The sequence below is a fragment of the Carlito syrichta genome, unplaced genomic scaffold (assembly GCF_000164805.1).
Source record: "Carlito syrichta isolate Samal-C Ts95f unplaced genomic scaffold, Tarsius_syrichta-2.0.1 Scaffold307224, whole genome shotgun sequence".
NCBI classification, from domain to species: Eukaryota; Metazoa; Chordata; class Mammalia; order Primates; family Tarsiidae; genus Carlito; species Carlito syrichta.
In genome coordinates, this window is record NW_007251320.1 from 9,723 (window position 1) to 19,190 (window position 9,468).

The window sequence follows — 9,468 nt, forward strand, 5'->3', positions numbered from 1 at the left end:
TTAATCACAATCTATAACTAAAATTATAAACCTCCTTAACAAAGGGAAGTAAGGCCAAGGGTGCTCTAATGAAGAGTACACTTTTAACAAAACAAATCCTTCTTTTACTAAACACTACTATTTGGTAAAAATTATTTCTCCCATATAGAACTCTTTACATCTTCCAACTCCCAGGTTTCAAGTGGCAAGATTGAGAGTGGAGATAGAAGAAGTAGGGCTGATAGCAGCCCAGAGGTGCCCTACAACCTGGGGTCTTTGGCCTTCCGGGCCCTGTCAACGTGAAGGCCTCTGAGGCTGGCTACCAACACTGGAGGGCAGTGGCACACTCCCAGCCACTGCAGCCTTGACTTGCTTGGTTCAGGAGATCTTTCTGCCTCAGGCTTCCAAGTAGCTGGAATTACAGACTCATGCCACCACACCATTCTACTTTATGTCTCTATCAATTTGACAACTATAGGAATCTCACATAGTAGAAATCATACAATATTTGTCCTTTTTCCCCAAAGGCTAGTCAAGTAAAGCCGTGGAAGTCACAAAGGAGCAAAGAAATCTGTAACTGGTTGTGATCAATTAGTTGTAAACACACCTGCCAGTATTTGTCTTTTTGTGATGGACTTAATTCACTTAATTGCTTTAAAGAACCATATACTTGCATAAAGCAATAATTATACTATAGTATACTTAGGTTTATAACAGCTATAAATGTATGAAATCCATAGTATAAAAGAGGGGAGAGGAAAGTTACTATATTCTACTGCAATTAAGTCAGTATAAAAGCACGCCATCATGCCCACCACATTGGGAGGCGGAAGCAAGAGGATTGCCTGAGTCTAGGGTTTTGAGACCAGCCTGGCCAACTTGGCGAGGCCTTGTCTCTACAATAAATCAAAAAATTAGCCAGGTGTGGTGGCATGGATCTGTGTTTCCAGCTACTTGGAAGGATTGCCTGAGCCCAGCAGGTTGAGGCTGCAGTGGCCGTGAGCATGCCACTGCACTCCAGCCTAGGCACCAGAGTGAGACTCTGATTTAAAAAAAAAAATGTTGGGCAACCCCTTTGGGTCCCCTCCCACTGTGGGAGATTTTCTGTCCTCTTAATAAATTCTGCTTTCTAAAAAGTAAATTAATTAAATTAAATTTTAAAAAATGTTTAGGCTGGGCTTGATGGCTCAGTCTATAATCCCAGCACTTTGAGAGGCCAAAGCGAGTGGATTGCCTGAACCCATGGGTTCGAGACCTGCCTGGGCAACTTGGCAAGACCTTGTCTCTACAATAAATCAAAAATTAGCCAGGTGTGGTAGCACGCACCTGTAGTTCCAGCTACTTGGAAGGCTGAGGAGGAAGGATCGCTGGAGCCCAGCAGGTCGAGGTTGCAGTGGCTGGGAGTGTGCCACGGCACTCCAGTTCAGTGAGACGCCAACGCAAAAAAAAAAAAAATGTTTAAAATGGCACATTTTATGTTAAGTACATTTTATCACAATTAAAAATATCTCAGCTGGGCTCAGAGGCTCAGCCTGTAATCTCAGCACTTTGGGAGACCAAAGCGAGTGGATTGCCTGAGCTCAAGGGTTCGAGATCAGCCTGGGCAACTTGGCGAGACCTCGTCTCTACAATTAATCAAAAAACTAGCCGGGCATGGTGGCATGTGCCTGTGGTTCTGGCTACTTGGAAGGCTGAGGCAGAAAGATTGCCTGAGCCCAGCAGGTTGAGGCTGTAGTGGCTGGGAGCGTGCCACTGCCCTCTAGCCTGGGTGACAGAGTTAGACTCCACCTCAAAAAAAAAATCTCACAGCCAGGCACAGTGACTCATGCCTATAATCCCAACACTTTGGAAGTCAGAGGTGAGAGGATTGCCTGAGCCCATGGGTTTGAGACCAGCCTGGCCAACATGGCAAGACCTAGTCTCTACAAAAAATTTTTTAAAAGAGCTGGGCGTGGTGGCCCATATCTGTAGTTCCAGCTACTTGGAAGGTTGAAGTGGAAGGATTGCCTGAGCCCAGCAAGTCGAGGCTGCAGTGGCTGTGAGTGTACTACTGCAGTGTAGCCTGAGCGACAGGGTGACTCTGACTCAAATAAAAAACAACCTCACAAAATATAATTACAGTCTCTTATATTTACCCAAATATTTACTATTTCCAAAGCTGTCCATTTCTTCCTGTGGATTTGAGTTACTACCTACTGTCTTTTCCTTTCAGCCTGAAGAACTTGCTTTACTATTTCTAATATGGTAGGACTGCTAGCAATGGGTTCTCTGTATTTTTATCCAGGAATGTCTTAATTTTGACTTCAATTTTGTAGAATAATTTTTCTGGAAATAGACTTTCTTGGCTGACAGATGCTTTTGCCCCTGGTATGCTGAATGTATAATCTTGCTTTCTCTAACTTCTTTTGTTTCTGCGAAGTCACCTGTTATTTGTATTATTGTTTCTTTTTAGCTATGAGTCATATTTTCTTCCTACTTTAAAGATGTTCTGCTTTTAGCAGTTTAACTATAATGTATCTTGGTGTGGATCTGTTTATCCCACTTGGAGTTTGTTGAGCTTCTTGAATCTGTAGATCAATATTGCATCAATTTGGGACATTTTCAGCAATTATTTCTTCAGACAATTTTTTCTGTTCCTTTCTCTCACTCTTCTCCTTCTGGGATTTCCATGACATACAATTTGATATGCCTGATGTTATCTCACAGGTCTCAGAAACTCTGTTTATTTTCCCTCAACCTTTTATTCTGTTTTTCAGACTGGATAATTTCTATTGTCCTATTTTGTTGGGTTTTTTTAATTAATTAATTAATTTATTTATTTATTTATTTTTTTGAGTCACTTTGTCACCCACGGTGGAATGCAGTGACCTGTTCATGGCCACCACAGCTTTGACCTACTGGGCTCAGGTAATCCTTCCACCTCAGCCTTCCAAGTAGCTGGAACTACAGATGTGCACCACCACACCCAGCTAATTTTTTATTTATTGAAGAGATGAGGTCTCTGCATGTTTCCCAGGCTGGTCTCAAACCCGTGGGCTCAGGCAATCCTCTCACCTCGGCCTCCCAAAGTGCTGGGATTACAGTCATGAACCACCATACCTGGCTTGTTGCCCTATTTTCAAATTTATTCTTTCTGCTGCTATTCCAAATTTCAAATCCGCTATTTAGCCTTTATAGTTTATTTATTTATTTTTTAGTATTATTAATTTTTGAGTCAAAGTCTCACTCTGTCACCCAGGCTGGAGTACAATGGCATACTCATGGCCACCACGTCCTTGACCTACTGGGCTCAGACAATCCTCCACCTCACCCTTTCAAGTAGCTGGAATCACAGGTGCCATTACTACACCTAGCTAATTTTTTTAGATCTATTGTGGAGACAAGGTCTTGCCATGTTGTCCCAGCTGGTCTCAAACCCCTGGGCTCAGGCAATCCTCTCACTTCCACCTCCCAAAGTGCTGGAATTACAGGCATGAGCCACCACACCTGGCCTATAGTTAATTTTTAAATTTTAGTTATTATACTATTGAACTATAGACATTCCATTTCATTCTTGTTTCTGGTTTTTTAATTGAAATTCTCTGTAGAATTATGGTCATCATATTTTCCTTTAATTTTTTTTTTTTAAGTTGGAGTTCACTCTGTCACCCAGGATGGAGTGCAGTGGCACGCTCCCAGTCACTGCAGCCTCGACCTGCTGGGCTCAGGCAATCCTTCTGCTTCACCCTTCCAAGTAGCTAGAGCAATAGGCACGTGGCACCATGCCCGGCTAATTTTTTGATTTATTGTAGAGATGAGGTCTCGCCAAGTTGCCCAGTCTGGTCTCTAATCCAGCAACTCAGGCAGTCCTCTCATCTCAGCCTCCCAAAGTACTGGGATTATAGGCATGAGTCACTGGGTCCGACTGTAATTTTTTAAAGATATTGACAGTAACGGTTTTGATGGTTTTGTCTGCTAAATCCAACATCTGCACCCAATCAATTCCTATTGACTAAGCTTTTCCTGAGTACAGGTCACACTTCCTTGCTTCTTTCCATATCTCATAATTTATATTGATAATACTTGTAGAACTCTGGGTTATCATTTTGTTTTTCATATGATTTATTTTTATTTATTTATTTGTAATTTGCCTGGACTTAAACTGCAGATTCTATCTCCCTCGAGGTATACATCCACTGATGTCTCCACTCAGGACTTTTGTCCCCCCTCTGTTCTTTCTCATTTTCAATTTTTATCCCAGGTTCCTGGTTATTGTCCTTGAGTCTGCACAGTGAGTGGTCACTCAGTGATTTGGGCATTGGGTGCTCTCAAATACCTTGAACTGGTAAGATTTCTATTCTCTGACAATCCATCTTTGTGTGGACTGTGGTGTTTATTCAAAGTTCATGCAGTTCTGAGGACGGCTTTGGCTTTTACTTTCTTCTGGGGTTCTCACAGATCTCCCTTGTGCTGTGTGTACGCTCCCAGCCAGCCAGGAATGAGTGGCGAGCTGATTAGGCCTACTATGGCTCTCTAATTTCCAGGCTCTCCCTCATTACATTTCTGCTGGTTCTGCAGCTCACTCCAATGAGCTAGCAAAGCTGCAAGTTTTCCCCATTTGTTCCCTTCTTTTATTGGTGATGCTGCTGCCTTAAGTTTTTAGCATCTACCTCAATTCAAGCATATCCCACCTTGTGAATAAACTTTTGTATCTTATGGCCAGCCCAACCTAGTAACACTGTCATTCTTTTTTTTTTTTTTGAGTTGGAGTCTCACTCTGTCACCCAGACTGGAGTGCAGTGGCCGCTCCCAGCCACCACAGCCTCACCTGCTGGGCTCTGGCGATCCTTCCGCCTCAACCTTCCAAGTAGCTGGAACTACAGGCACGCGCTACCACACCCGGCTAATTTTTTGATTTATTGTAGAGATGAGGTCTCGTCAAGTTGCCCAGGTGGGTCTCGAACCCACGGGCTTAGGCAATTCACTCACCTCAGTCTCCCAAGGCGTGGGATTACAGGCTGAGCCACCGAGCCCTGTGACACTGTCATTCTTAACCACCATGCTGGGGGGGGTGATAGGAACATTTCTGGGCAAGAAGGCTGAAAATTTTCACTATTCTTATTCAAGGTTATAGCCATTATTTAAGAATAAATATTTCTCAACTTGTTTGCTTTTGGTTGAATTCCAGGACCCTACAAAGGTTGTTTTCTGAAAAATTTGTCATTTTATTCTTGTTTTGGGGGAGAAATATTGGCCAACCTTTTCATGTTACACAAACAGAAGTTCCCCCTTCTATTACTGATCTTCCAAAATTCTTCTTCTTTTTCTTTTTAAAAAACATTCTGAGAGATGAAGTCTCACTGTGTTTACCAGGCTGGTCTCAAATTCTGGCCTCAAGTGATCCTCCCATCTCAGCCTCCCAAAGTGCTGAAATTACAGATATTAACCAACACACTCTGCTGAAATTTATCTATTTATTCTGAATACTAGCCCTTTACCACACATGTATTGCCAGTTTTTCTCTCAGGCTGTGACTTGCCTTTTGAAGACCAAGCAGTGTATTTTAAAGCAAACTTAACATTTTTATGAAATATAATTTTTTTTTTTGAGTCAGAATCTCACTCTGTTGCCCAGGCTGGAGTGCAGTGACATGCTCATGACCACTCCAGCATCAACCCACTGGGCTCCGGCTATCCTTCCGCCTCAGTCTTCCAAGTAGCTGGAACTACAGGCACGTGCTACCACGCCCGGCAAATTTTTGATTTATTGTAGAGATGAGGTCTCATCAAGTTGCCCGGGCAGGTCTTGAACCTGCGGGCTCAGGCAATCCATTCCCCTTGGCCTCCCAAAGTGCTGAGATTACAGGCTGAGCCACTGAGCCTGGCCATGAAATATAATTTATTGATTATTTCACTTTTATGGATTGTGCCTTGATTAATATATAAGAGATATTTGTCAGTTGGGCTCAGTGGCTCAGTCTGTAATCCTGTGCCTTTGGGAGGCTGAGGTGAGTGGATTGCCTGAGCCCGCGGGTTCGAGACCCACCTCGACAACTTATCTCCACAATAAATAAAAAAAATCAGCCGGGCGTGGTAGCGCGTGCCTGTAGTTTCAGCTACTTGGAAGGCAGAGGCGGAAGGATCGCCGGAGCCCAGCAGGTCGAGGCTGTGGTGGCCGGAAGCGTGCCACTGCCCTCCAGCCTAGGCGACAGAGTGAGACTCCAACTCAAAAAAAAGAAAAAAGAGATATTTGTCTGACTTCAGGTCACAAATATTTTTTCCACTATGTTGGAAACCACTTCTAGGTTTATAGTTATATGTTCTGTCTATGGTCCTTTTGAGTTACTCTTTTTTAAAGCCAGTCAAATTTAGCAGTGGGGGATTGTATGCCAACTTCAGTGACACTAATGTTCATAAGTTCTTTTTTTCTTTTTATTTTTTTGAGTTGGGGTCTCACTCTGTCACCCAGGCTGGAGTGCAGTGGCACGATCATGACTCATCATGATCTCAGCCTTCTGGGTTCAGGTGATTCTTTACCTCAGCATTCCAAGTACCACAGGTGCACAGCACCAAGTGACCATGTACTCTTGGAGCTATGGCTGCTGCCATGTTTCCCGGCTTTGGCCCCCTTCCCTACCTTGGGGAGGTGAATCCCCTCTGTCTCTCTCTCTTTAACTTACTTGCTAAATAAACTATATTTTCCAAGAAAGGAAGGAAGGAAGGAAGGAAGGAAGGAAGGAAGGAAGGAAGGAAGGAAGGAAGGAAGGAAGGAAGGAAGAAACAAGGTCTCACTATGTTGTCTAAAATAGTCTCAAACTTCGGAGCTCAAGCAGCCCTTCTGCCTTGACCTCTGAAAGTGCAGGGATTACCGTTGTGAGCCACTGCACTCAGTTGATAAGTTCTGATATTAAGTGATTTTTAAATATGGTGTGAAGTATGAGTTGAGGTTTTGGTTTTGGGGTTTTTTTTGGTTTTTTTTTTTTAGTTGGAATCTCACTCTGTCGCCCAGACTGGAGTGTGGTGGCCGCTCCTGGCCACCGCAGCCTCGACCTGCTGGGCTCCGGCGATCCTTCCGCCTCAGCCTTCCAAGTAGCCGGAACTACAGGTGCGTGCTATCACGCCCGGCTAATTTTTGATTTATTGTAGAGATGAAGTCTCACCAAGTTGCCCAGGCGAGTCTCGAACCTGCAGGCTCAGGCAATCCACTCACCTCAGCCTCCCAAAGGCGCGGGATTACAGGCTGAGCCACCGAACCTGGCTGGGTTTTTTGTATGTTTGTTTGTTTTTTTAGTCAAAGTCTCACTTTGTTGCCCAAGCTGGAGTACAGGGGCACGCTCATGGCCACCGCAACCTTGACCTGCTGGGCTCAGGCTATCCTTCTGCCTTAGCCTTCCAAGTAACTGGAACTACAGGCATGTGCCACCACGTACAGCTAATTTTTTGATTTATTGTAGGGACGAAGTCTCGCCATGTTACCCAGGCTGGTCTCGACCCTATGGGTTGAGGCAATCCTCTTGCCTCTGACTTCCAAGGTGCTGGGGGTTACAAGTGTGAGCTGCTGCACCCAGCTTTATTTATTTATTTATTTATTTAATGAATGTCCGGTTGTCTCATTACAATTTCTTGAAAAGACCATTGTTTCACCATTGAATTGACTTGGCACCATTACCAGATATCAATTAACCATATATGTGTCTCTGTAATTCCATACTCTCAATTCTGTTCCACGGATATGGTATATGTGTCTTTTTGTCACTACCCCACTGCCTTGATTATTGTAACTCTGCTCTTGACATCAAGTAATGTCAGTCTTCCAACTTTGTTCTATTTTCTAAAAATTTGTTTTGGAAATTCAAATTTCTTTGTATTTCCATAAATATTTTGGAAATATTGATTTTTATGAAAATCCATCTGGGATGTTGATTGGGGTTGTATTAAATCTACTAATCATGTTGGGGAGAATTGGGACTTAACAATATTGATTTTTTCCAATCCATAGCATTTATTTAGGTCTTCTGTAGTATCTCTCATCAATGTTTTGTTGTTTTCAGCATGTCACTCTTGTACATGTTTTGTTAGGTTTATACCAAGTATTGCATTTTTTATGCTATTTTAAATGGCACAGTTTTAAAAACTGGGTTTTCTTAATATATAGAAACAAAATGATTTTTCTGTGTTGCTCTTGTATCCTTTAACCTTGTTAAACCTACTAATTTGTTTTTTTTTTTATTTAATCAATATTTTTTATTATGATTTTGTGGGGTACTAATTTGTTATAGTAGCTTTTTGTAGAGTCTGTGATTTTCTACATGGACAAATATGTGTTCTGCTAATAGAGAAAGGTTTATTTTTTCCTTTTCAATCTGTAAGCCTTTTATTTATTTTTTTGTGATTTGTTGTACTGGTTAGGACCTCCAGTAAAATGCTGAATTGAGTGGTAAGAGTCGACATTCTTGCTTGTTGCTGAACTTAGAAGGAAAGCAGTCAGTCTTTTATCATAAAATATGACATTAGATGTAGGCTTTTTTGAATGTCCACTATTGAATTGAAGAATTTTTCTTTAATTCTTAGTTTGCAAAGAGATTTTATCATAAATAAATGTTTAATTTTTTCCATGTCTCTTAATTTCTCTTTCATATTTCACTTTTTTATCTTTCCTTGCGAATTCTTAGTAGTTTCCTAAACTCTACATTTCTGCTTTTTCACTTATCCTTTGAGGTTTTTAATCTTAATTATTGCAGTTTCATTTCTAGAAGTTTTATCTGCTTCATCCTCAAGTAGGTCTAGTTAATCTTATTACTTTCTGTGTCATATTTTAAATATCTCTTTTTGCTCATTTAAACATATTAAAATACTTACTTTCTAGTCTGTATCTTATTCCATTTTATGCAGTATTTATAGGCCTCATTTTATTTGTTGTTTCTGCTGTTTCATAATCCTTGTGGTTTATTTCTCCATGAGTTTATTGAATTATGAGCAACTGTTCCTTGGAATTCTTTGTGGGAATTATTTGAATCTGTATTTAAAATATATTCTTTCAGCTGGATGTGGTGGCTCATGCCTATAATTGCAGCACTTTGGGAGGCAGAGGTGAGAGGATTTCCTGAGCCCACAGGTTCGGGACCTGCCTGCGCCACTTGGCAAGACTCATTTCTACAATAAATAAAAAAAAAAATTAGCCAGAAATGGTGGCAGGTGCCTATAGTTCCAGCTACTTGGAAGGCTGAGGTAGAAGGATCAGCTGAGCCCAGCAGGTTGAGGCTGAGGTGGTTGTGAGCATGCCACTGCACTCCAGCCTGAGTGACAGAGTGAGACTCCAACTCAAACATATATATGTATGTTCTTCCAGAAGGGATTTTTGTTTGCTTCTGCCAAGGTTCTAGGGGTACTACCAACTCAGAACAACTTTAAAATTTTTTTTTAGCTAAGGGTTTGTCTAGCCACATAGGGAATGTAACTCTGGGTTTTCCTCTGCATGAATATTGGCTTTTTTTTTTTTTTTTTTTTTTTG